At 51.9% G+C, this 26,213-nt stretch overlaps 1 long non-coding RNA gene across 1 annotated transcript in view; it reads left to right on the top strand.

The window, feature by feature from the left end:
* The first annotated feature begins 3,711 nt into the window (after positions 1-3,711).
* Positions 3,712-26,213, top strand: part of LOC140410263 (uncharacterized) — a 31,382-nt gene continuing 8,880 nt past the window's right edge. The window contains exons 1-2 of the long non-coding RNA XR_011940598.1: positions 3,712-3,795; positions 12,180-12,254. This is a non-coding gene — a long non-coding RNA (uncharacterized lncRNA). The remainder of the gene's footprint in view (positions 3,796-12,179; positions 12,255-26,213) is intronic.

Here is a 26,213-nt window from a genome sequence, read left to right on the forward strand (position 1 = left end):
CCTCGCGCTCACTGTGTGCCTCGCTCTCTCTGTGTCCCTCGCTTTCGCTGTGTCCAACTCTCTCGCTGTGTCCCTCTCTCTCTCGCTGTGTCCCTCTCTCTCGCTGTCTCCCCGTCTCTCTCGCTGTCTCCCCGTCTCTCTCGCTGTGTCCCCCTATCTCTCGCTGTGTCCCTCTCTCTCTCGCTGTGTCCCTCTCTCTCTCTTGTTTTGTCCCTCTCTCTCTCTCTGTCCCTCTCTCTCTCTCTGTCCCTCGCTCTCTCTATGTCCCTTGCTCTCTCTGTGTCCCTTGCTCTCTCTGTGTCCCTCGCTCCCTGTGTCCCTCGCTCCCTGTGTCCCTCGCTCCCTGTGTCCCTCACTCCCTGTGTCCCTCGCTCTCTGTGTCCCTCGCTCTCTGTGTCCCTCGCTCTCTTTGTCCCTCGCTCTCTGTGTCCCTCGCTCTCTGTGTCCCTCGCTCTCTGTGTCCCTCGCTCTCTCTGTGTCCCTCGCTCTCTCTGTGTCCCTCGCTCTCTCTGTGACCCTCGCTCTCTCTGTGCCTCTCTCTTTCTCGGTGTCCCTCTCCCTCGCTGTGTCCCTCTCTCTCGCTGTGTCCCTCTCTCTCGCTGTGTCCCTCTCTCTCGCTGTGTCCCTCTCTCCCACTGTGTCCCTCGCTCTCTCTCGCTGTGTCCCTCGCTCTCTCTCGCTGTGTCCCTCGCTCTCTCTCGCTGTGTCCCTCGCTCTCACTCACTGTGTCCCTCGCTCCCTCGATGTGTCCCTCTCCCTCTATGTGTCCCCCTCTCTCTGGCTGTCTCGCTGTGTCCCTCTCTGTCTATTTCTCTCTGTGTCCCTCTCTCTCTGTGTCCCTCTCTCTCTGTGTCTCTCTCTCTCTGTGTCCCTCGCTCTCAGCGTCCCTCGCTCTCAGCGTCCCTCGCTCTCTGCGTACCTCGCTCTCTGCGTACCTCGCTCTCTGCGTCCCTCGCTCTCTGCGTCCCTCGCTCACTCTGTCCCTCGCTCTGTGTCCCTTGTGTCCCTCGCTCTGTGTCCCTCGCTCTGTGTCCCTCGCTCTGTGTCCCTCCCTCTGTGTCCCTCGCTCTGTGTCCCTCGCTCTCTGCGTCCCTCGCTCTCTGTGTCCCTCGCTCTCTGCGTCCCTCGCTCTGTGTCCCTTGTGTCCCTCGCTCTGTGTCCCTCGCTCTGTGTCCCTCGCTATCTCTGCGTTCCTCGCTCTCGCTGTGTCGCTCGCTGTCTCTGTGTCCCTTGCTCTCTGCGTCCCTCGCTCTCTGCGTCCCTCGCTCACTCTGTCCCTCGCTCTATGTCCCTTGTGTCCCTCGCTCTGTGTCCCTCGCTCTGTGTCCCTCGCTATCTCTGTGTTCCTCGCTCTCTCTGTGGCCCTCGCTCTCTCTGTGTCCCTCGCACTCTGTGTGTGCCTCGCTTTCTGTGTGTGCCTCGCTCTCTGTGTGTCCCTCGCTCTCTGTGTGTCCCTCGCTCTCTGTGTGTCCCTCGCTATCTCTGTGTCCCTCGCTCTCTGTGTGTCCCTCGCTATCTCTGTGTCCCTCGCTATCTCTGTGTGCCTCGCTCTCTGTGTGTCCCTCACTGTCTGTGTGTCCCTCGTTCTGCGTCCCTCGCTCTGCGTCCCTCGCTCTGCGTCCCTCGCTCTGCGTCCCTCACTCTCTCTGTGTCCCTCGCTATCTCTGTGTGCCTCGCTCTCTGTGTGTCCCCCGCTCTCTGTGTGTCCCTCGCTCTGCGTCCCTCGCGCTGCGTCCCTCGCTCTGCGTCCCTCGCTCTGCGTCCCTCGCTCTGTGTCCCTCGCTCTGCGTCCCTCGCTCTGCGTCCCTCGCGCTGCGTCCCTCGCTCTGCGTCCCTCGCTCTGCGTCCCTCACTCTCTGTGCGTCCCTCGCGACTCTGTATCTCACCCCGAGTTGTCCCTGCCCTGGGAGTGTTTGATGGGGACAATGTGGAGGGAGCTTGACTCTGGATTTAACCCCATGCTGTACCTGTCCTGGGAGTGTTTGATGGGGACAGTGTAGAGGTAGCTTTACTCTGTATCTCATCCCGTGCTGTACCTGTCCTGGGAGTGTTTGAGAGGGAAAGTGTAGTCGGAGCTTTTCTCTGTATCTAACCCCGTGCTGTACTTGTCCTGGGAGTGTTTGATGGGGACTGTGTACAGGGAGCTTTACTCTGTATCTCATCCCGTGCTGTACCTGTCCTGGGAGTGTTTGAGAGGGAAAGTGTAGTGGGAGCTTTTCACTGTATCTAACCCCATTCTGTACTTGTCCTGGGAGTGTTTGATGGGGACTGTGTACAGGGAGCTTTACTCTGTATCTAACCGCGTGCTGCACCTGTCCTGGGAGTGTTTGATGGGGACTGTGTACAGGGAGCTTTACTCTGTATCTAACCCCGTGCTGCACCTGTCCTGGGAGTGTTTGATGGGGACTGTGCAGAGAGAGCCCTGCTTCATATCTAAAACTGTTTTGTACCTGCCCTGGAAGTGTTTGGTGGGGACAGTGTAGATGGAGCTTTACTCTATCTAACCCCATGCTGTACCTGTCCTGGGAGTGTTTGATGGGGAGAGTATACAGGGAGCTTTACTCCATCTGTAACCCCGAGATGTACCTGTCCTGGGAGTGTTTGCCAGGGACAGTGTAGAGGAATCTGTGTCTAACCCCATGATGTTCCTTTGCTGGTCATGTTTGGTGGAGTTTCAAAATCTCAAATAAATGTCTTCTATTAGTTGCTCCATCTCTCTGTTTCTGCTTCTCTCTCTGTCTGTCTGGGAATATTGTCAAAACAAAATCCACGATCAGCAGTCAGCCATTTTAAGTTACTTAATGGTGGCCATTTTAGGTGAGCACAGCACAGTCATTTCTGACATTTGTACACGTTGGTATAACAAAATACTGATGGAAAGTGTCTGATTTAAACAGTGATTTGTTGGGGAATGTGGATGTAGAAAGAGAGCTGGCTGTCCTCGTACACCAGTCACTGAATGTAGAGAGGGGGTGCAGCAGCAGTTAAGAAGACCAATGATATGTTGGCCTTCATTGCAAGAGGGATTTGAGTTCAGAAGTGGAGATGTCTTACTGCAGTTACACAAGGCCTTGGTGAGACCCCACCTGGAGTACTGTGTACAGTTTTGGTCTCCCTAACATAGAAAGGATATAGTTGCCAGAGAGGGAGTGCAGCGGAGGGTCAATTGGCTGAAAGTGAGATTGCCAGACTGTCCTAGGAGGAGATATTGGTTCAATAGGGCCTGAACGAGCCCTGTTTCTCCAACCTAACCCTGGAGATCAAATCCCACATTCCTGGTGATTTCTCCACTCTCAAAGATGGAAAGCTATTGATTAAGTTTAATGCAGAAATTGACTGATTTCTAAATGCCATTGACATAAAGGGATATGGGGATAGTGTTGGGGAAAAGACATTGAAGTGAAGATATTTCACAGCTGGATTCACAGAATACAGACAGCAAAGTATCATAAATTTTGGATGTGCCACAAATGTTGTCAAACATTTGGGAAATGATTGGAAACAGTTTGGACTGAGATCTCCTCAGTGACCTGTGTACAGACCCCACCCCCGACGTTCTGTCAGGAATGTCTCCCTCGGTGTGGTTCCTGTGTCTGCTAAGGAAGACACTTGTCCTGTCTATGGTTATGTTAATTCAGCAGTCAACAAGAGATTCAGCAATGTCCTGTCATTATTTCTGTCTTTGGTTTAACATTTGTTTCCCTCAGAATTTCTGATGTTTGGAATAACCATTCGTCTGTCGCCTTAGGAAGGCTTTCCATAGAATGAGTAAAAACCAGCAAGAAATCACAGAATGTGAGTTAAACACAACTTCATTTCTGCCTCCATTTTAAGAGAAGATTCCTGGCCACAAAAACAAAGCTCATTGCAAAGTTTCACTTCATATTTTACGTGTTGTTCACAGACAGATTTCTTCAATGAGTTGCTCTGTAAATATGGATTCAATTTGACTTTTTCACACTGTGAGATGTAAAGTTTATTCCTGAATCAATACACGGTCATCGGCAACAACATCATTTTATTAGACAAGGGGATGCAATGGGATTTTTCACTGAAATGCTCTGATGTCAATTCCTGAGATTAGAATTTACTGAAACAATTTGGATTCAATGAAAACGGTCATTTTGATAACCTCAATGTCCTGACTGCCTCACGTCCTGGCACCCTCACATCATCACACCCTCATGTCCCCTAACCCTCACATCCTGACCCACTCACGTCCCCGAAACCTCACATCCTGACCCGCTGTGTACCTCTTTCTCTGTGTGTCCCTCACTCTCTCTGTGTGCCCACCTCTCTCTGTCCCTCTCTGTATCCCTCTCTCCCTCTGTGTCCCTGTCTCTCTCTGTGTCCTCCTATCTCACTCTATCCCTCTCTTTCACTGCGTATCACTTTCTATCTGTGTCACTCTCTCTGTGTCCCTCTCCCTCTATGTGTCCCCCTCTCTCTGTCTCTCTCGCTGTGTCCATCTCTCACTGTCTCCCCCTCTCTCTTGCTGTGTCCCTCTCTGTCCCCCTCTCTCTCGCTGTGTCCCTCTCTGTCACACTCTCTCTCTCTGTCCCCCACAATCTTGGTGTGTCCCTCAATCTCTCGCTGTGACCAACTCTCTCGCTGTGTCCCTCTCAATCTCGCTGTGTCCCTCTCAATCTCGCTGTGTCCCTCTGTCTCTCGCTGTGTCCCTCTCTCTCTCGCTGTGTCCCTCTCTCTCTCGCTGTGTCCCTCTCTCTCTCGCTGTGTCCCTCTCTCTCTCTCGCTGTGTCCCTCTCTCTCTCTCGCTGTGTCCCTCTCTCTCCCTCGCTGTGTCCCTCTCTCTCTCTCTCACTGTGTCCCTCGCTCGCTCTCTCGCCGTGTCCATCGCTCTCTCTCTGGCTGTGTCCCTCGCTCCCTCTATGTGTCCCTCTCTCTCTGTATCCCTCGCTCTCTGTGTCCCTCGCTCTCTGTGTCCCTCGCTCTCTGCGTCCCTCGCTCCCAGTGTCCCTCGCTCCCAGTGTCCCTCGCTCCCAGTGTCCCTCGCTCTCGTTGTGTCCCTCGCTCTCGCTGTGTCCCTCGCTCTCTGTGTCCCTCGCTCTCTGTGTCCCTCGCTCTCTGTGTCCCTCACTCTCTGTGTCCCTCGCTCTCTGTGTCCCTCCCTCTCTGTGTCCCTCGCTCTCTGTGTCCCTCGCGCACTCTGTGTCCCTCGCGCTCGCAGTGTCCCTCGCTCTCGCTGTGTCCCTCGTTCTCGCAGTGTCCCTCGCTCTCTCTGTACCTCTCTCTCTCTGTCCCTCTCTCGCTGTGTCCCTTGCTCTCGCTGTGTCCCTTGCTCTCGTTGTGTCCCTCGCTCTCGTTGTGTCCCTCGCTCTCTGTGTCCCTCGCTCTTTGTGTCCCTCGCTCTCTGTGTCCCTGGCTCTCTGTGTCCCTCGCGCTCTGTGTCCCTCACGCTCTCTGTCCCTGTCTGTGTCCCTCGCGCTCTGTGTCCCTCGCTCTCTGTGACCCTCGCGCGCTGTGTCCGTCGCGTGCTGTGTCCCTCGCTCTCTGTGTGTCCATCGCTCTCTGTGTGTCCCTCGCTCTCTGTGTGTCCCTCGCTCTCTGTGTGTCCCTCGCTCTCTGTGTGTCCCTCGCTCTCTGTGTGTACCTAGCTCTCTGTGTGTCCCTCGCTCTCTCTGTGTTCCTCGCTCTCCGTGTTCCTCGCTCTCCGTGTCCCTCGCTCTCCGCGTCCCTCGCTCTCTGCGTCCCTCGCTCTCTGCGTCCCTCGCTCTCTGCGTCCCTCGCTCTCTGCGTCCCTCGCTCACTGTGTCCCTCGCTCTGTGTCCCTCGCTCTGTGTCCCTCGCTCTATGTCCCTCGCTCTGTGTCCCTCGCTCTGTGTCCCTCGCTCTGCGTCCCTCGCTCTGTGTCCCTCGCTCTGTGTCCCTCACTCTGTGTCCCTCTCTCTGTGTCCCTCTCTCTGTGTCCCTCTCTCTGTGTCCCTCTCTCTGTGTCCCTCACGCACTCTGTGTCCCTCGCGCACTCTGTGTCCCTCGCGCACTCTGTGTCCCTCGTTCTCGCAGTGTCCCTCGCTCTCTGTGTACCTCTCTCTATGTGTCCCTCTCTCGCTGTGTCCCTTGCTCTCGCTGTGTTCCTCGCTCTCCGTGTCCCTCGCTCTCCGCGTCCCTCGCTCTGTGCGTCCCTCGCACTCTGCGTCCCTCGCTCTCTGCGTCCCTCGCTCACTGCGTCCCTCGCTCTGTGTCCCTCGCTCTGTGTCCCTCGCTCTGTGTCCCTCGCTCTGTGTCCCTCGCTCTGTGTCCCTCGCTCTGTGTCCCTCGCTCTGTGTCCCTCGCTCCCTGTGTCCCTCGCTCCCTGTGCCCCTCGCTCCCTGTGTCCCTCGCTCCCTGTGTCCCTCGCTCCCTGTGTCCCTCGCTCCCTGTGTCCCTCGTGCACTCTGTGTCCCTCTTGCACTCTGTGTCCTTCGTGCACTCTGTGTCCCTCGCGCTCTCTGTGTGCCTCACGCACTCTGTGTCCCTCGCGCACTCTGTGTCCCTCGCGCTCGCAGTGTCCCTCGCTATCGTAGTGTCCCTCGCTCTCGCTGTGTCCCTCGCTCTCGCTGTGTCCCTCGCTCTCTGCGTGTCCCTCGCTCTCTGCGCATCCCTCGCGCTCTGCGCATCCCTCGCTCTCTGCGCGTCACCCAGTGTCTGAGTGTGTCATAGAGTGAGTGAGTGTAAGAGTGAGAATTGGTAAGAACTAGTGTGTGTGAGAGTAAGAGTGAGAGTGAGTGAGTACGAGTGAGTGTGTGTGAACAGTGTGTTTGTATAAGAGTGACTGAGTGTGGAAGAGTGAGCGTGTGAGTGAATGTGAATGAGTGTGAGTCTGTGGGAGTGAGTGTGTGAGCGTGTCGGTGTGTGTGAGTGATTGGTGTCTGAGTGAGTGATTAGTATGTGAGTGTGAGTGATTGCAAGTGTGGGTGAGTGTGTAAGAGGGAGCAAGTTAATGTGTAAAAGTGAGTGAGTATGTGTGTAAGAGTGTGTGTGTATGTAAGAATGTGTGAGTAATAGTGAGTGTGAGTGAGGGTGTGAGTGAGAATGTAAGAGTGAGTGTGTGTCAGATCATGTGTGTGAGTCAGTGTGTAAGAATGAGTGAGTGTTTGTGTGAGTGTAAGAGGAGTGTGTAAGCGTGAGTGAGTAATTGTGTGTAAGTGAGTGTGAATGATTGTGTCTGTGTCTGAGAGAGAGTGATTGAGTGTGTAAGAGTGAGTGAGTGAGTGTGAATGTGTAAGAGTGAGTGAGCGTGTGAGTGTATGAGTGAGGATGTGAGTGTCTGAGTATGTGTGAGTGAGTGTGAGTGAGAGAGTGTGTAAGAGTGAGTGAGTGTGAGTGAGAGAGTGTGTAAGTGAGTGTGAATGAATGAGTCAGTCTGTGTCTGAGAGAGAGTGATTGATCGTGTAAGAGTGAGCGTGTGTGTGTGTGAATGTGTAAGAGTGAGTGAGCGTGTTAGTGTATGAGTATGTGTGAGTGTCTGAGTATGTGTGAGTGAGTGTGAGTGAGAGAGTGTGTAAGAGTGAGTGAGTGTGAGTGAGAGAGTGTGTAAGTGAGTGTGAATGATTGTGTCTGTCTGAGAGAGAGTGATTGAGCGTGTAAGAGTGAGTGTGTGTGAATGTGTAAGAGTGAGTGAGCGTGTGAGTGTATGAGTGAGGATGTGAGTGTCTGAGTATGTGTGAGTGAGTGTGAGTGAGAGAGTGTGTAAGAGTGAGTGAGTGAGAGAGTGTGTAAGTGAGTGTGAATGATTGTGCCTGTCTGAGAGAGAGTGATTGAGCGTGTAAGAGTGAGTGTGTGTGAATGTGTAAGAGTGAGTGAGCGTGTGAGTGTATGAGTGAGGATGTGAGTGTCTGAGTATGTGTGAGTGAGTGTGAATGAGAGAGTGTGTAAGAGTAAGTGAGCGTGAGTGAGAGAGTGTGTAAGTGAGTGTAAATGAATGAGTCAGTCTGTGTCTGAGAGAGAGTGATTGAGCGTGTAAGAGTGAGTGTGTGTGAATGTGTAAGAGTGAGTGAGCGTGTGAGTGTATGAGTGAGGATGTGAGTGTCTGAGTATGTGTGAGTGAGTGTGAGTGAGAGAGTGTGTGAGTGAGAGAGTGTGTAAGTGAGTGTGAATGAATGAGTCAGTCTGTGTCTGAGAGAGAGTGATTGAGCGTGTAAGAGTGAGCGAGTGTGTGTGAATGTGTAAGAGTGAGTGAGCGTGTGAGTGTATGAGTGAGGATGTGAGTGTCTGAGTATGTACGAGTGAGTGTGAGTGAGAGAGTGTGTAAGAGTAAGTGAGTGTGAGTGAGAGAGTGTGTAAGTGAGTGTGAATGAATGAGCCAGTCTGTGTCTGAGAGAGAGTGATTGAGCGTGTAAGAGTGAGTGTGTGTGAATGTGTAAGAGTGAGTGAGCCTGTGAGTGTATGAGTGAGGATGTGAGTGTCTGAGTATGTGTGAGTGAGTGTGAATGAGAGAGTGTGTAAGAGTAAGTGAGTGTGAGTGAGAGAGTGTGTAAGTGAGTGTGAATGAATGAGCCAGTCTGTGTCTGAGAGAGAGTGATTGAGCTTGTAAGAGTGAGTGTGTGTGAATGTGTAAGAGTGAGTGAGCGTGTGAGTGTATGAGTGAGGATGTGAGTGTCTGAGTATGTGTGAGTGAGTGTGAGTGAGAGAGTGTGTAAGAGTAAGTGAGTGCGAGTGAGAGAGTGTGTAAGTGATTGTGAATGAATGAGTCAGTCTGTGTCTGAGAGAGAGTGATTGAGCGTGTAAGAGTGAGTGTGTAAGAGTGAGTGAGCGTGTGAGTGTATGAGTGAGGATATGAGTGTCTGAGTATGTATGAGTGAGTGTGAATGAGAGAGTGTGTAAGAGTGAGTGAGTAATTGTGTGTAAGTCAGTGTGAATGAGTGAGTCAGTCTGTGTGTGAGTGAGAGTGAGTGAATTCAAACTGAATTCAAATGACCTCCTGTGAATTTAATTTCACCCTCCATATTTATGTCTCGGCCTAAAACACAGGCTTCATTCCAGAATTAAACCCGCTTCAAGTTAAGGGACTTTAATTCCAGGCAATCGAAATTACTTTGCAGTCAATGGATTCATTTTAAAAGTGACCACACTATCGTTAATTTTGTGAATTCTGCAGGCAACCTGGGCACAGGGAGAGCCCAACAAATGATGACCACTTTCAAAATTGAGTTCAGAGTTTCTGATCTGAGATTTCTCTCTCTCTCTCTACCAGATTGCAGAGTATGTGTTAGCGTGTGGGAGTGAGTGTGTCAGAGTGACAGTGTGTAAGAGTCTGTGTGAGAGTGAGTGTGTGAGAGTCAGTGAGTGTGAGAGTCAGTGAGTGTGTGAGAGTCAGTGAGTGTGTGAGAGTCAGTGAGTGTGAGAGTCAGTGAGTGTGTGAGAGTCAGTATGTAATAATGACTTTGTGTGTAAGAGTGAGTGAGTGAGTGACTGTGTAAGTGAGTTTGAGTGTGTGAGCGAGTTAGTGTGTAAGATTGAGCGTGTAGGTGAGTAAGTGTGTGTGTGTAATAGTGGGTGTGAGTGAGGGTGAGTTAGTTTGTAAGAGTGATTGTGTAAGAGAGAGTGAGTGTGTGAGGGAGTGTGAGTGCGAGTGTAGGAGTGTATGTGAGTGAATGTGTAAGAGTAAATGTGCAAGTGAGTGAGTGTGTAAGAGGGTGAGTGTGTGTGTGATTGAATATGTCAGAGTGAGTGCAGGAGTGTGAGTGAGTGCGAGTGAGTGTTTAAGTGTGAGAGAGTGAGTGTGTGTAAGACTGAGTGATGTGAGTCTGTGAGAGTGAGTGTGTAATAATGAGTGAGTGTGTAGGAATAAGCGAGTTTCAGTGTGTAAATGAGTATGTATGAGTGAGTAACTGTGTAATAGTGAGTGAGTGTGAGTCAGAGTGTGTAAGAGTCAGTTAGTTAGTAAGTGAGTGAGAGTGTGTTAGTGAGTGATTGTGTAAGAGTGTGAATGAGTGATTAAGTCTGTGTGAGTGAAGGAGTGAGTGTGGAAGAGTAAGTGATTTAGTGTGTGGTTGAGTATGTGAGTGGGTAAGAGAGTGAGTGTGTAAGAGTGAGTCGGTGTGCGTGAATGAGTGTGTGTGAGTGAGTGTGTGATTGAGTGAGCATGAGGTAGTGAGTGTTCGAGTTAGTGCATGAGTGTGAGTGAATGCGAGTTAGAGTGTGTAAGGATGTGTGTGTGTGTGTGACAGAGACAGTGTGTAATTCAGTGAGTGTAAGAGTGAGATTTAGTGAGTACGAGTGTGCGAGTGAGAATGCGTGTCCAAAAGCGAGTGTAGGTGAGTGTAAGAGTGAGAGTGAATGTGTGAAAATGTGTGAGTAAGAGCGAGTATAAGAGTGACTGAGTGTGGAAGTGCGACTGTGTGTAAGAGTGCGTGTGAATGATAGTTAGTATGTGTTAGTGAGAGAGTGAAAGTGTGTGTGTAAGAGTGAGTTTGAATCAGTGAGTGAGCCTGAGTGAGTGTGTAAGACTGAGCGAGCTAGTGTGTGAGTGGGTATGTGAGTGTGAGTAACTGAATATGTAAGTGAGTGAGTGAATATCTGAGAGTGAGTGTGTGTTAGCGTGTGGGAGTGAGTGTGTCAGAGTGAGTGAATGAGTGTGTGAGTGACTGTGTGTGAGTGAGTGTGAAGGTGAGTAAGAATATGTAAGAGTGAGTGTGTGTGAGTGAATGTGTAAGAATGAGCGAGTATGCGAGTGAGTGAGTGTTTAAGTGTGAGTGAGTGTGGAAGAGTGTGTGAGTGAGTGTGGAAGACTGAGGGAGTGTGTAGGAATGAGTGAGTTTCCATGGACAGGTGAGTGTAAGAGTGAGTGAGCGCGTAAGAGTGAATGAGGGTGTGTAAGAGTGAGTGTGTGTGAGTGAGTGATTGTGTAAGAATGAGTGAGTGCATAAGAGTATATTTGTAAGAGTGTGAGTGAGTGTGTATGAGTGAGTTAAATCTAACCCCTCGATTAGATTCCAGTCTGTAACTCACTCCCGGGTATCTGTTATTCTATATATAAACCACCCTGAACACCTCGATTAGATTCCAGTCTGTAACTCACTCCTGGGTATCTGTTATTCTATATATAAACTATCCTGAACCCCTCGATTAGATTCCAGTCTGTAACTCACTCCCGGGTATCTGTTATTCTATATATAAACCATCCTGAACCCCTCGATTAGATTCCAGTCTGTAACTCACTCCCGGGTATCTGTTATTCTATATGTAAACCATCCTGAACCCCTCGATTAGATTCCAGTCTGTAACTCACTCCTGGGTATCTGTTATTCTGTATATAAACCACCCTGAACCCCTCGATTAGATTCCAGTCTGTAACTCACTCCCGGGTATCTGTTATTCTATATATAAACTATCCTGAATCCCTCGATTAATTCCAGTCTGTAACTCACTCCCGGGTATCTGTTATTCTATATATAAACCACCCTGAACCCCTCGATTAGATTCCAGTCTGTAACTCACTCCCGGGTATCTGTTATTCTATATGTAAACCATCCTGAACCCCTCGATTAGATTCCAGTCTGTAACTCACTCCTGGGTATCTGTTATTCTATATATAAACCACCCTGAACCCCTCGATTAGATTCCAGTCTGTAACTCACTCCCGGGTATCTGTTATTCTATATATAAACTATCCTGAATCCCTCGATTAATTCCAGTCTGTAACTCACTCCCGGGTATCTGTTATTCTATATATAAACCATCCTGAACCCCTCGATTAGATTCCAGTCTGTAACTCACTCCCAGGTATCTGTTATTCTATATATAAACCATCCTGAACCCCTCGATTAGATTCCAGTCTGTAACTCACTCCCGGGTATCTGTTATTCTGTATATAATCTATCCCGAAGCCCTCCATTAGATTGCAGTCTGTAATTCATTCCCAGATATAATTTATTCTGTGTATTAACCAACGATATGCCGGACTGAGATGAGGAGGAATTTTGACACTCAGATGGTGGTGAATCCTGGGAATTGTCTATCCAGGAGGGATGTGGAGACTCCGTCATTGAGCCGGCTCTAGACTGCGATTGATGGATCAAAAGAGGCACGGGGATAGGGCAGGAACACGGGGTTGAAATGGAAGAAGCTCCATGATCATATTGACTGGTGGAGCGAGCTGGAAGGGCTGAATGGTTCAGTCCTGCTCCTATTCCATGTGGTCTGTTATTGCTAATTATTTCTATGTTTATCTATTTAAGATTATCCGGAAAAGTGGGATGGAAATGAATTCTGCATCGTTTTTGATTTGGATATTGGAGTAATCATCATTTGGGGTAAGTTCTGCTACGTTGATAATTCCCAATCTTCTTTAAAAATAAAACCCTTCCTTTGGAAACATTGCCTCATTCCCTCGACTTGCTGTAAATATCCTGGCAGCTTCTGTTGTGGAAATTGTAGAGGAACATTTATTCCGTCTGTGACCCCATGCTGAACCTGACCTGGGAGTGTTTGCTGGGGACAGTGTCGATGCAGCTTTACTCTGTATCTAACCCCGTGCTGTACCTGTCCTGGGAGTGTTTGCTGGGGACAGTGTCGATGCAGCTTTACTCTGTATCTAACCCCGTGCTGTACCTGTCCTGGGAGTGTTTGATGGGGACAGTGTCGATGCAGCTTTACTCTGTATCTAAGCCCATGCTGTACCTGTCCTGGGAGTGTTTGATGGGGACAGTGTAGAGGGAGCTTTACTCTGTATCTAACCCCGTGCTGTACCTGTCCTGGGAGTGTTTGATGGGGACAGTGTAGAGGGAGCTTTACTCTGTATCTAACCCTGTGCTGTACCTGTCCTGGGTGTGTTTGATGGGGACAGTGTCGATGCAGCTTTACTCTGTATCTAACCCCGTGCTGTACCTGTCCTGGGAGTGTTTGATGGGGACAGTGTAGAGGAAACCTTACTCTGTATCTAACTCCTTATTCATGGGCCACTAAACGCTAGCGTGCGGGTACATTAAGCAATCAGGAAGGCCAATGGTACGTTAACTTTCATCGCCCGGGGTTATTAGTACAGGGTTTAAGATGACTTGCTGCAATTGTACAGAACCTTGGTCACAACACACCTGGACCATTGTGTAGAGTTTTGTTCTCCATATCTAAGGAAGGATATACTTGCTGTAGAAGGAGTGTAATGGAGATTCACCAGACGAAACCCTGGGATGGTGAAGTTGTCTGATGAGGAGAGATTGAGGAAAATGTACCTGTGTTCCCGAGAGTGCCGAAAAATGAGAGGTGATCTTGAAACATACACAATTCATACGGGGCATCACAAGATAGATGTAGGTCAGATGTTCTCTCTGACTGGTGAGATTGGAACCAGGGGGAGGGGGCACAGTCTCAAACCATATGACCATAAGACATAGAAGCAGAATTAGGCCACTCGGCCCATCGAGTCTGCTCCGCCATTCAATCATGGCTGATATTTTCTCATCCCCATTCTCCTGTCTTCTCCCCATAACCCCTGATCCCCTTATTGATCAAGAACCTATCTATCTCTGTCTTAGAGAAAGTCAGTGATTTGGCCTCCACAGCCTTCTGCGGCAAAGAGTTCCACAGATTCACCACCCTCTGGCTGAAGAAATTCCAACTCATCTCTGTTTTAAAGGATCGTCCCTTTAGTCTGAGATGGTGTCCTCTGCTTCTAGTTTTTCCTACTCGTGGAAACATCCTCTCCATGTCCACTCTATCCAGGCCTCGCAGTATCCTGTAAGTTTCAATAAGATCCCCCCCTCATCCTTCTAAACTCCAATGAGTACAGACCCAGTGTCCTCAACCATTCCTCATACAACAAGTTCTTTATTCCAGGGATCATTCTTGTGAACCTCCTCTGGACCCTTTCCAAGGCCAGCACATCCTTCCTTAGATACCGGGCCCAAAACTGCTCACAATACTCCAAATGGGGTCTGACCAGAGCCTTATACAGCCTCAGAAGTACATCCCTGGTCTTGTATTCTAGCCTTCTTGACGCGAATGCTCAGAATCAGGAGTAGACCATTGCGGACTGAGATGAGGAGGAATTTCTTCATTGAGAGGGTGGAGAATCTTTGGAATTCTCTGGCCCAGAGGGTTGTGGAAGCTCAATCATTGAGCATGTTCCAGACACAAATCGACTGTGTATAATAAAATAGGAATGTGTGTGTGAGTGTGCGTGCGTCTGTGCGTGCCAGGATCTGTTTGAATGGTGGAGCAGGCTCGATGGGCCAAATCGCCTACACCTGCTCATATTTTCCTTTGAGACTTAAATGTGTATACACACACAAGTTCACAGATACACACACACATGCACACACTGACTGGTACATACACGGCAGCAGAGACATACAAACACACACACATGAGTGCACACACACATATATATTAGCCATTTAAGACAATTTGACAGAATGCTACACATCCTAGTTTGCCAATGACACCAAACATTAGACAGCATTGTAAACAGCACAGCTGGAAACATCAAATTGCAGGGAGATATTATCGTTTTGGCAGTAGACTGAACTGTGGACGTGTTTCTGTGTCAGGAAGATGATGTACTTTAGACTTAAAAAGAATAGAACCGTGATCTTTATAAATGATGAGAAGACAGAAACAATGGAAGTTTAAACTGTACAGATATTTCACAGCTGGATTCACACAATACAGACAATGTATCGTAGAATTTGGAAGTGCCACAAATGTTGTCAAGTGCAGTGCGAGGCGTACCTCAATGTTTCAGTCTTACTGAGAAACTGTCAGCCCACAGGACAACATTTCTGTAGAATAGAATGGAAGCACAAGTTCAAATAGTTTTGTTTCAAAGTTTAAAATAACCAGTCATTTTTCTGTGCAGCTTTCGGAATCTGTGGAATTTAAGTTATACAGGCAAGTGTTAACAAGAGTATTGGGAACTGATTAGAAGGTTTGATGGAGATATTCCTGCATTATGGAAATGTGTGAGATCTATTTAGGGTTGGGGAATGGATTGATGGTCAAAGGATGTAGTTTTTGTTATCTACATTAGACTGACAGCCTTGAAGATTCACAACTTCCATGTGCTGAGAGAAAGGATGATTAACCAAGGCCTATTATTCAAATACTTCAGACAAGTGACAAAACAACAGTAACAGAGAATATACAAACAGAGACAAGCAGACACCTGTAATCGGAGCTTAAACTTCATGTTTAAATGTGAAGGGCTGAAATAAACATGAGTCCACCCTGGGATTCGGTGCAATTTGAGTTCTGCTTTTCCAAAAAATAAAAATAACTATCTGCAATGAAAAATTCCTTGGACAGGACAGAGGGATTTTGACTCTGTATTTAAGCACAGACTGTATTTGGGTTGTGAGAGTTTGATGGACAGTGCAGATAAAGCTTGACTCTGAAACATTGGAATTTAGTTTGAGGGGTGATTTAATCACATGCTTCAGAATAATAATTGATATTGTACATCTCGTGTGTGTCTCAGTGTCAGCTGTGAAACATGCACAGCAAAATCACATCCTGTTTCTGTGTGTCTCTCTCTCTCTGAAATTAGCTGGTCCATTTCCTAAATAACCACTGACTAGATTTCAAAAGGGCTCCATTGCCTGTGAAGCAGTTTGTGATACCCAAAGGTTATGAAAAGTGCTTTAGAAAAGTCTGCCCGCAAGCTGTTGTGAGGATGTTCAGAGTCAGTGTGTAACTTGGGTCATACACAGGCCAGATACACCTCTCCAAGTTAAAGGTGGAGAATGGATCTCGCTCCATTTGAAAGCTGTATTGACGCAGCCTGTCTGAGTTTGTGTCTGTGTGTGAGTTTGTGTTTGTCTGTACACGTGTTTGTGTGTCTGGGGATGGGGGGAGGTTGTGTGTGTGACTTTTTACGCGGCACGGTGGCACAGTGGGTAGCACTGTGGCTTCACAGCTCCAGGGTACCGAGTTCGATTCCCGGCATGTTCTCCCTGTGTCTGCGTGGGTTTCCTCCGGGAGCTCCGGTTTCCTCCCACAAGTCTGAAAGACGTGCTGTTGGGTAATTTGGACATTCTGAATTCTCCCTCTGTTTACCCGAACAGGCGCTGGAATGTGGCGACTAGGGGCTTTTCACAGTAACTTTATTGCAGTGTTAATGTAAGCCTACTTGTGACAATAAAGATTATTATACATGGTAGTCCCAAAGGCTCTTACCCTGGCTACATGGTAGTCAGCTCTCCAAAAGGGTTAATTGTAGTGTCCACAGCAGTATGGTGTAATGTAGTATTAACTGGGACAAGAGCTTATAGTATAAACAGTGACAGGGTCAATTGTAGTGATCACTGGGAAAGGAGCTAATGTGTTCACAATAGAGATATGGATGAGAACGGTTAAATATTACAAGGTAATATTCACAATGACATTCTCTAATGCAGTAATATTTCTGACATAGTGTAGAGCAGCATTTACAGCTACCGATGCTGCTGGGAAATAAATTCATCCAGGGCTTTGTATCGGATTATTAAAATAGGTTATTGATTAAGGTGGTCTAGTTGCTAAGGCAGGCTCGATCAGCTGAATGGCCCACTCCTGTTCCTATGTACCTCTCCTGGGAGTATTTGATGGGGACAGTGTAGAGGGAGCTTTACTGTGTATTTACCCTGTGCTGTACCTGTCCTGGGAGTGTTTGATGGGGACAGTGTAGAGGGAGCTTTACTCTGTATCTAACCCCGTGCTGTACCTGTCCTGGGTGTGTTTGATGGCGCAGTGTGGAAGGAGCTTTACTCTTTATCTAACCCCGTGCTGTGCCTGTCCCTGGGAGTGGTTGATGGGGACAGTGCAGAGGGAGCTTTACTGTTTATCTAACCTCGTGCTGTACCTGTCCTGTTGTATTTAATGGGGACAGTGTAGAGAGAGCTTTACTCTGTATCTCACCCCGTGTTGTACCTGTCATAGTACTGTTTGATGGGGACAATGTGGAGGGAGCTTTACTCTGTATCTAACCCCGTGCTGTACCTGTCCTGGGAGTGTTTGTTGTGGACAGTGTAGAGGGATCTTTACTCTGTATCTAACACCGTGCTGCACCTGTCCTGGGAGTATTTGATGGGGTCAGTGTAGAGGGAGCTTTACTCTGTATCTAACCCCGTGCTGTACCTGTCCTGGGAGTATTTGATGGGGTCAGTGTAGAGGGAGCTTTACTCTGTATCTAACCCTGTGCTGTCCCTGTCCTGGGAGTGTTTGGTGCGGACAGTGTCGAGGGATCTTTACTCAGTACCTAACCCCGTGCTGTACCTGTCCTGGGAGTGTTTGATGGGGACAGTTTAGAGGGATGTGTAATCTGTATCTAACCCCATGATGTACTTTTGCTAACAGTGTTTGATGGAGATTCTGAATCTTGAATTAATGTATTCGGTTAGTCTCCCCATCTTCTCTCTCTCTGCAACTCTCTATCTCTCTCTCTAAACAAATCCACGATCAGCAGCCAGCCATTTTATGTTACTTAATGGTGGCCATTTTATGTGAGCACAACACTGAGACAATTCGGACAGTTGTCCAAGTTAGTATCAAACAAAAACTGAAGGAAAGATTCGTATTTAAACGGTGATATGTTGGACAATGTGGATGTACAAATGGAGCTTGTACACCAGTCACTGAAAGTAGAGAGGGGGTGCAGCAGCAGTTAAGAAGACCAATGATATGTTGGCCTTCATTGCAAGAGGGATTTGAGTTCAGAAGTGGAGATGTCTTACTGCAGTTACACAAGGCCTTGGTGAGACCACACCTGGAGTACTGTGTACAGTTTCGGTCTCCCTAACATAGAAAGGATATAGTTGCCAGAGAGGGAGTGCAGCGGAGGGTCAATTGGCTGATAGTGAGATTGCCAGACTGTCCTAGGAGGAGATATTGGTTCAATAGGGCCTGAACGAGCCCTGTTTCTCCAACCTAACCCTGGAGATCAAATCCCACATTCCTGGTGATTTCTCCACTCTCAAAGATGGAAAGCTATTGACTATGTTTAATGCAGAAATTGACTGATTTCTAAATGCCATTGACATAAAGGGATATGGGGATAGTGTTGGGGAAAAGACATTGAAGTGAAGATATTTCACAGCTGGATTCACAGAATACAGACAGCAAAGTATCTTAAATTTTGGATGTGCCACAAATGTTGTCAAACATTTGGGAAATAATTGGAAACAGTTTGGACTGAGATCTCCTCAGTGACCTGTGTACAGACTCTACCCCCGACGTTCTGTCAGGAATGTCTCCCTCGGTGTGGTTCCTGTGTCTGCTAAGGAAGACACTTGTCCTGTCTATGGTTATGTTAATTCAGCAGTCAACAAGAGATTCAGCAATGTCCTGTCATTATTTCTGTCTTTGGTTTAACATTTGTTTCCCTCAGAATTTCTGATGTTTGGATAGCTATTGGATAGGTACATGGATGACGGTAAAATGATATAGTGTAGATTTATTTGTTCTTAAGGGCAGCACGGTAGCATTGTGGATAGCGCAATTGCTTCACAGCTCCATGGTCCCAGGTTCGATTCCGGCTTGGGTCATTGTCTGTGCGGAGTCTGCACGTCCTCCCCGTGACTGCGTGGGTTTCCTCCGGGTGCTCCGGTTTCCTCCCACAGTCCAAAGATGTGCGGGTTAGGTGAATTGGCCAATGATAAATTGCCCTTAATGTCCAAATTGCCCTTGGTGTTGGGTGGAGGTGTTGAGTTTGGGTATGGTGCTCTTTCCAAGAGCCGGTGCAGACTCAAAGGGCCGAATGGCCTCCTTCTGCACTGTAAATTCAATGATAATCTATGATTAATCTAGGACAAAGGTTCGGCACAACATCGTGGGCCGAAGGGCCCGTTCTGTGCTGTATTTTCTATGTTCTATGTTCTATGTCTGTCGCCTTAGGAAGGCTTTCCATAGAATGAGTAAAAACCAGCAAGAAATCACAGAATGTGAGTTAAACACAACTTCATTTCTGCCTCCATTTTAAGAGAAGATTCCTGGCCACAAAAACAAAGCTCATTGCAAAGTTTCACTTCATATTTTACGTGTTGTTCACAGACAGATTTCTTCAATGAGCTGCTCTATAAATATGGATTCAATTTTATTTTTTCACACTGTCAGATGTACAGTTTATTCCTGAATCAATACACGGTCATCGGCTACAACATCATTTTATTAGACAAGGGGGTTCAATGGGATTTTTCACTGAAATCCTCTGATGTCAATTCCTGAGATTAGAATTTATAATGAAACAATTTGGATTCAATGAAAACGGTCATTTTGATAACACCAATGTCCTGACTGCCTCACGTCCTGGCACCCTCACACCATCACACCCTCATGTCCCCTAACCCTCACATCCTGCCCACTCACGTCTCCGAAACCTCACATCCTGACCCGCTGTGTACCCCTTTCTCTGTGTGTGTCCCTCACTCTCTCTGTGTGCCCACCTCTCTCTGTCCCTCTCTGTATCCCTCTCTCCCTCTGTGTCCCTGTCTCTCTCTGTGTCCTCCTATCTCACTCTATCCCTCTCTTTCACTGTGTACCTCTTTCTATCTGTGTCACTCTCTCTGTGTCCTTCACTCTCTGACCCACTCTCTCTCGCTGTGTCCCTCTCTGTCCCACTCTCTCTGTGTCCCTCGCTCTCTGTGTCCCTCGCTCTCTGTGGTTCCCTCGCTCTCTGTGGTTCCCTCGCTCTCTCTGTGTCCCTCGCTCTCTGTGTCCCTCGCTCTCGCTGTCTCCCTCGCTCTCGCTGTGTCCCTCGCTCTCTCTGTGTCCCTCGCTCTCTGTGTCCTTCGCTCTCTTTGTGTCCCTCGCTCTCTCTGTGTCCTTCGATCTATCTGTGTCCCTCACTCTCTGTGTCCCTCGCTCTCTGTGTCCCTCGCTCTCTCTGTGTCCCTCGCTCTCTCTGTGTCCCTCGCTCTCTCTGTGTCCCTCGCTCTCTCTGCGTCCCTCGCTCTCTCTGCGTCCCTCGCTCTCTCTGCGTCCCTCGCTCTCTCTGCGTCCCTCACTCACTCTGTGTACCTCGCTCTCGCTGTATCCCTCGCTCTCTCTGTGTCCTACGCTCTCTCTTTGTCCCTCTCCTGCTATGTGTCCCCCTCCTTCGATGTGTCCCCCTCTCTCTGTCTCTCTCGCTGAGTCCCCCCCTCTCTCTGTGTCCTTCGCTCTCTCTGTTCCCCTCGCTCTCTCTGTGTCCCTCACTCTTGCTGTGTCTCCCGCTCTCGCTGTGTCCCTCGCTCTCTCTGTGTCCCTCGCACTCGCTGTGTCCCTCGCACTCGCTGTGTCCCTCGCTCACTCTGTTTTCCTCGCTCCCCGTCTCCCTCGCTCCCCGTGTCCCTCGCTCCCCGTGTCCCTCGCTCCCCGTGTCCCTCGCTCCCCGTGTCCCTCGCTCCCCATGTCCCTCGCTCCCCGTGGTCCTCGCTCTCTGTGGTCCTCGCTCTCTCTGTGTCCCCCGCTCTCTCTGTGCCCCCGCTCTCTCTGTGTCCCCCGCTCTCTCTGTGTCCCTCGCTCTCTCTGTGTCCCCCTCTCTCTGGCTCTCTCGCTGTGTCCCTCTCTCTCTCTGACCCACTCTCTCTCGCTGTGTCCCTCTCTGTCCCACTCTCTCTCTGTCCCACTCTCACTCTGTCCCACTCTCACTCTGTCCCACTCTCTCTGTATCCCTCTCTCTCTGTGTCCCTCTCTTTCTGTGTCCCTCTCTTTCTGTGTCCCTCTCTTTCTGTGTCCCTCGCTCTCGCTGTGTCCCTCGCTCTCGCTGTGTCCCTCACTCTCGCTGTGTCCCTCGCTCTCTCTCGCTGTGTCCCTTGCTCTCTCTCACTTTGTCGCTCGCTCTTTCTCTCGCTGTGTCCCTCTCCCTCTATGTGTCCCCCTCTCACTGGCTCTCTCGCTGTGTCATTCTCTCTCTCTGACCCACTCTCTCTCGCTGTGTCCCTCTCTGTCCCACTCTCTCTCTGTCCCTCGCTCTCGCTGTGTCCCTCGCTCTCGCTGTGTCGCTTGCTCTCGCTGTGTCCCTCGCTCTCTCTGTGTCCCTCGCTCTCTCTGTGTCCCACGCTCTCTCTGTGTCCCACGCTCTCTCTTTGTCCCTCTCCTGCTATGTGTTCCCCTCCCTCGATGTGTCCCCCTCTCTCTGTCTCTCTCGCTGTGTCCCCCCCTCTCTCTGTGTCCTTCGCTCTCTGTGTCCCTCGCACTCGCTGTGTCCCTCGCTCACTCTGTTTTCGTCGCGCCACGTCTCCCTCGCTCCCCGTGTCCCTCGTTCCCCGTGTCCCTCGCTCCCCGTGTCCCTCGCACCCCGTGTCCCTCGCTCCCCGTGTCCCTCGCTCCCCGTGTCCCTCGCTCCCCGTGTCCATCGCTCCCCGTGTCCCTCGCTCTCCGTGTCCCTCGCTCTCTGTGTCCCTCGCTCTCTGTGTCCCTCGCTCTCTGTGTCCCTCGCTCTCTGTGTGTCCCCCCGCTCTCTCTGTGTCCCTCGCTCTCTCTGTGTCCCCCTCTCTCTGGCTCTCTCGCTGTGTCCCTCTCTCTCTGACCCACTCTCTCTCGCTGTATCCCTCCCTGTCCCACTCTCTCTCTGTCCCACTCTCACTCTGTCCCTATCTCTCTGTGTCCTTATCTCTCTGTGTCACTCTCTCTCTGTGTCCCTCGCTCTCGCTGTGTCCCTCGCTCTCGCTGTGTGCCTCGCTCTCGCTGTGTCCCTCGCTCTCGCTGTGTCCCTCGCTCTCCGTGTCCCTCGCGCTCACTGTGTCCCTCGCTCTCGCTGTGTCCCTCGCTCTCCGTGTCCCTCGCTCTCCGTGTCCCTCGCTCTCCGTGTCCCTCGCTCTCCGTGTCCCTCGCTCTCCGTGTCCCTCGCTCTCCGTGTCCCTCGCGCTCACTGTGTCCCTCGCTCTCTCTGTGTCCCTCGCTCTCCGTGTCCCTCGCTCTCCGTGTCCCCAGCCCTCTGCGTCCCTCGCTCTGTGCGCCCTTCGCTCTCTGCATCCCTCACTCTCTGCGTCCCTCGCTCACTGTGTCCAGCGCTCTGTGTCCCTCGCTCTCTCTGTGTCCCTCGCTCTCTCTGTGTCCCTCGCTCTCTCTGTGTCCCTCGCTCTCTCTGTGTCCCACGCTCTCTCTGTGTCCCTCGCTCTCGCTGTGTCCCTCGCTCTCTCTGTGTCCCTCGCTCTCGCTGTGTCCCTCGCTCTCTCTGTGTCCCTCGCTCTCTCTGTGTCCCTCGCTCTCTCTCTGTCCCTCGCTCTCTCTGTTCCCCTCGCTCTCTGTGTCCCTCACTCTTGGTGTGTCTCCCGCTCTCGCTGTGTCCCTCGCTCTCGGTGTCCCTCGCTCCCCGTGTCCCTCGCTCCCCGTGTCCCTCGCTCCCCGTGTCCCTCGCTCCCCGTGTCCCTCGCTCCCCGTGTCCCTCGCTCTCTGTGTCCCTCGCTCTCTGTGGACCTCGCTCTCTCTGTGTCCGCCTCTCTCTCTGTGTCACCCTCTCTCTCTGTGTCCCCCTCTCTCTCTGTCCCCCCCGCTGTCTCTGTGCCCCCGCTGTCTCTGTGTCCCCCGCTCTCTCTGTTACCCCCGCTCGCTCTCTGTCCCCCGCTCTCTCTGTGTACCCCGCTCTCTCTGTGTCCCACGCTCTCTCTGTGACCCCCGCTTGCTCTGTGTCCCTCGCTCTTTCTGTGTCCCCCTCTCTCTGGCTCTCTCGCTGTGTCCCTCTCTCTCTGACCCACTCTCTCTCGCTGTGTCCCTCTCTGTCCCACTCTCTCTCTGTCCCACTCTCACTCTGTCGCTATCTCTCTGTGTCCCTATCTCTCTGTGTCAATCTCTCTCTGTGTCCCTCGCTCTCGCTGTGTCGCTCGCTCTCACTGTGTCCCTCGCTCTCTCTGTGTTCCTTGCTCTCCGTGTCTCTCGCTCTCCGTGTCCCCTGCCCTCTGCGTCCCTCGCTCTGTGCGTCCTTCGCTCTCTGCATCCCTCACTCTCTGCGTCCCTCGCTCACTGTGTCCGGCGCTCTGTGTCCCTTGCTCTCGCTGTGTCCCTTGCTCTCGCTGTGTCCCTCGCTCTCGCTGTGTCCCTCGCTCTCGCTGTGTCCCTCGCTCTCTCTGTGTCCCACGCTCTCTCTTTGTCCCTCTCCTGCTATGTGTCCCCCTCCCTCGATGTGTCCCCCTCTCTCTGTCTCTCTCGCTGTGTCCCCCCCTCTCTCTGTGACTTCGCTCTCTCTGTTCCCCTCGCTCTCTGTGTCCCTCACTCTTGGTGTGTCTCCCGCTCTCGCTGTGTCCCTCGCTCTCTGTGTCCCTCGCACTCGCTTTGTCCCTCGCTCACTCTGTTTTCCTCGCGCCCCGTCTCCCTCGCTCCCCGTGTCCCTCGTTCCCCGTGTCCCTCCTTCCCCGTGTCCCTCGTTCCCCGTGTCCCTCGCTCCCCGTGTCCCTCGCTCCCCGTGTCCCTCGCTCTCTGTGGTCCTCGCTCTCTCTGTGTCCCCCGCTCTCTCTGTGTCCCCCGCTCTCTCTGTGTCCCCCGCTCTCTCTGTGACCCCCGCTCGCTCTGTGTCCCCCGCTCTCTCTGTGTCCCCCTCTCTCTGGCTCTCTCGCTGTGTCCCTCTCTCTCTGACCCACTCTCTCTCGCTGTATCCCTCTCTGTCCCACTCGCTCTCTGTCCCACTCTCACTCTGTCCCTATCTCTCTGTGTCCTTATCTCTCTGTGTCCCTCGATCTCGCTGTGTCCCTCGATCTCGCTGTGTCCCTCGCTCTCGCTGTGTCCCTCGCTCTCGCTGTGTCCCTCGCTCTCCGTGTCCCTCGCTCTCCGTGTCCCTCGCTCTCCGTGTCCCCAGCCCTCTGCGTCCCTCGCTCTGTGCGTCCTTCGCTCTCTGCATCCCTCACTCTCTGCGTCCCTCGCTCACTGTGTCCGGCGCTCTGTGTCCCTTGCTCTCTCTGTGTCCCTCGCTCTCGCTGTGTCCCTCGCTGTCGCTGTGTCCCTCGCTCTCTCTGTGTCCCTCGCTCTCTCTGTGTCCCTCGCTCTCTGTGTCCCTCGCTCTCTCTGTGTCCCTCGCTCTCTCTGTGTCCCTCGCTCTCTGTGTCTCCCTTGCTCTCTGTGTGTCCCTCGCTCTCTGGGTGTCCCTCGCTCTCTCTGTGTCCCTCGCTCTCTGTGTGTCCCTCACTCTCTGCGTCCCTCGCTCACTGTGTCCGGCGCTCTGTGTCCCTTGCTCTCGCTGTGTCCCTTGCTCTCGCTGTGTCCCTCGCTCTCGCTGTGTCCCTCGCTCTCGCTGTGTCCCTCGCTCTCTCTGTGTCCCACGCTCTCTCTTTGTCCCTCTCCTGCTATGTGTCCCCCTCCCTCGATGTGCCCCCTCTCTCTGTCTCTCTCGCTGTGTCCCCCCCTCTCTCTGTGACTTCGCTCTCTCTGTTCCCCTCGCTCTCTGTGTCCCTCACTCTTGGTGTGTCTCCCGCTCTCGCTGTGTCCCTCGCTCTCTGTGTCCCTCGCACTCGCTTTGTCCCTCGCTCACTCTGTTTTCCTCGCGCCCCGTCTCCCTCGCTCCCCGTGTCCCTCGTTCCCCGTGTCCCTCCTTCCCCGTGTCCCTCGTTCCCCGTGTCCCTCGCTCCCCGTGTCCCTCGCTCCCCGTGTCCCTCGCTCTCTGTGGTCCTCGCTCTCTCTGTGTCCCCCGCTCTCTCTGTGTCCCCCGCTCTCTCTGTGTCCCCCGCTCTCTCTGTGACCCCCGCTCGCTCTGTGTCCCCCGCTCTCTCTGTGTCCCCCTCTCTCTGGCTCTCTCGCTGTGTCCCTCTCTCTCTGACCCACTCTCTCTCGCTGTATCCCTCTCTGTCCCACTCGCTCTCTGTCCCACTCTCACTCTGTCCCTATCTCTCTGTGTCCTTATCTCTCTGTGTCCCTCGATCTCGCTGTGTCCCTCGATCTCGCTGTGTCCCTCGCTCTCGCTGTGTCCCTCGCTCTCGCTGTGTCCCTCGCTCTCCGTGTCCCTCGCTCTCCGTGTCCCTCGCTCTCCGTGTCCCCAGCCCTCTGCGTCCCTCGCTCTGTGCGTCCTTCGCTCTCTGCATCCCTCACTCTCTGCGTCCCTCGCTCACTGTGTCCGGCGCTCTGTGTCCCTTGCTCTCTCTGTGTCCCTCGCTCTCGCTGTGTCCCTCGCTGTCGCTGTGTCCCTCGCTCTCTCTGTGTCCCTCGCTCTCTCTGTGTCCCTCGCTCTCTGTGTCCCTCGCTCTCTCTGTGTCCCTCGCTCTCTCTGTGTCCCTCGCTCTCTCTGTGTCCCTCGCTCTCTGTGTCTCCCTTGCTCTCTGTGTGTCCCTCGCTCTCTGGGTGTCCCTCGCTCTCTCTGTGTCCCTCGCTCTCTGTGTGTCCCTCGCTCTCCGTGTCCCTCGCTCTCCGTGTCCCTCGCTCTCCGTGTCCCTCGCTCTCTCGCTGTGTCCGCCTCTCTCTCGCTGTGTCCCCCTCTCTGTCGCTGTGTCCCCGTCTCTGTCGCTGTGTCCCCCTCTCTCTCGCTGTGTCCCCCTCTCTCTTGTTGTGTCCATCGCTCTCTCTCGCTGTGTCCCTCTCTCTCGCTGTGTCCTTCTCTGTCTCGCTGTGTCCCTCTCTCTCTCTCGCTGTGTTCCTCTCTCTCTCTCGCTGTGTCCCTCTCTCTCTCTCGCTGTGTCCCTCTCTCTCTCTCGCTGTGTCTCTCTCTCTCTCTCGCTGTGTCCCTCGCTCTCTCACACTTTGTCGCTCGCTCTTTCTCTCGCTGTGTCCCTCCCCCTCTATGTGTCCCCCTCTCTCTGGCTCTCTTGCTGTGTCATTCTCTCTCTCTGACCCACTCTCTCTCGCTGTGTCCCTCTCTGTCCCACTCTCTCTCTGTCCCACTCTCTCTGTGTCCCTCTCTCTCTCTGTCCCTCGCTCCCTCTGTGTCCCTCACTCTCACTGTGTCCCTCGCTCTCTCTGTGTCCCTCGCTCTCTCTGTGTCCATCGCTCTCTGTATCCCTTGCTCTCTATTCTGTGTCCCTAGCTCTCTGAGTGTCCCTAGCTCTCTGAGTGTCCCTCGCTCTCTCTGTGTTCCTCGCTCTCTCTGTGTCACCCGCTCTCTCTGTGTCCCCCGCTCTCTCTGTGTCCCCCGCTCTCTCTGTGTCCCCCGCTCTCTCTGTGTCCCTCGCTCGCTGTGTCACCCTCTCTCTTGCTGTGTCCCTCTCCGTCCCCCTCTCTCTCTGCCCCCCACAATCTCGGTGTGTCCCTCACTCTCTCACTGTGTCCATCTCTCTCACTGTGTCCCTCTCTCTCTCGCTGTGTCGCTCTCTCTCTCGCTGTGTCCCTCTCTCTCTCGCTGTGTCCCTCTCTCTCGCTGTCCACCGTCTCTCTCGCTGTGTCCCCCTCTCTCTCGCTGTGTCCCT

Source organism: Scyliorhinus torazame, chromosome 4, assembly GCF_047496885.1.
Source record: "Scyliorhinus torazame isolate Kashiwa2021f chromosome 4, sScyTor2.1, whole genome shotgun sequence".
Classification (NCBI taxonomy): domain Eukaryota; kingdom Metazoa; phylum Chordata; class Chondrichthyes; order Carcharhiniformes; family Scyliorhinidae; genus Scyliorhinus; species Scyliorhinus torazame.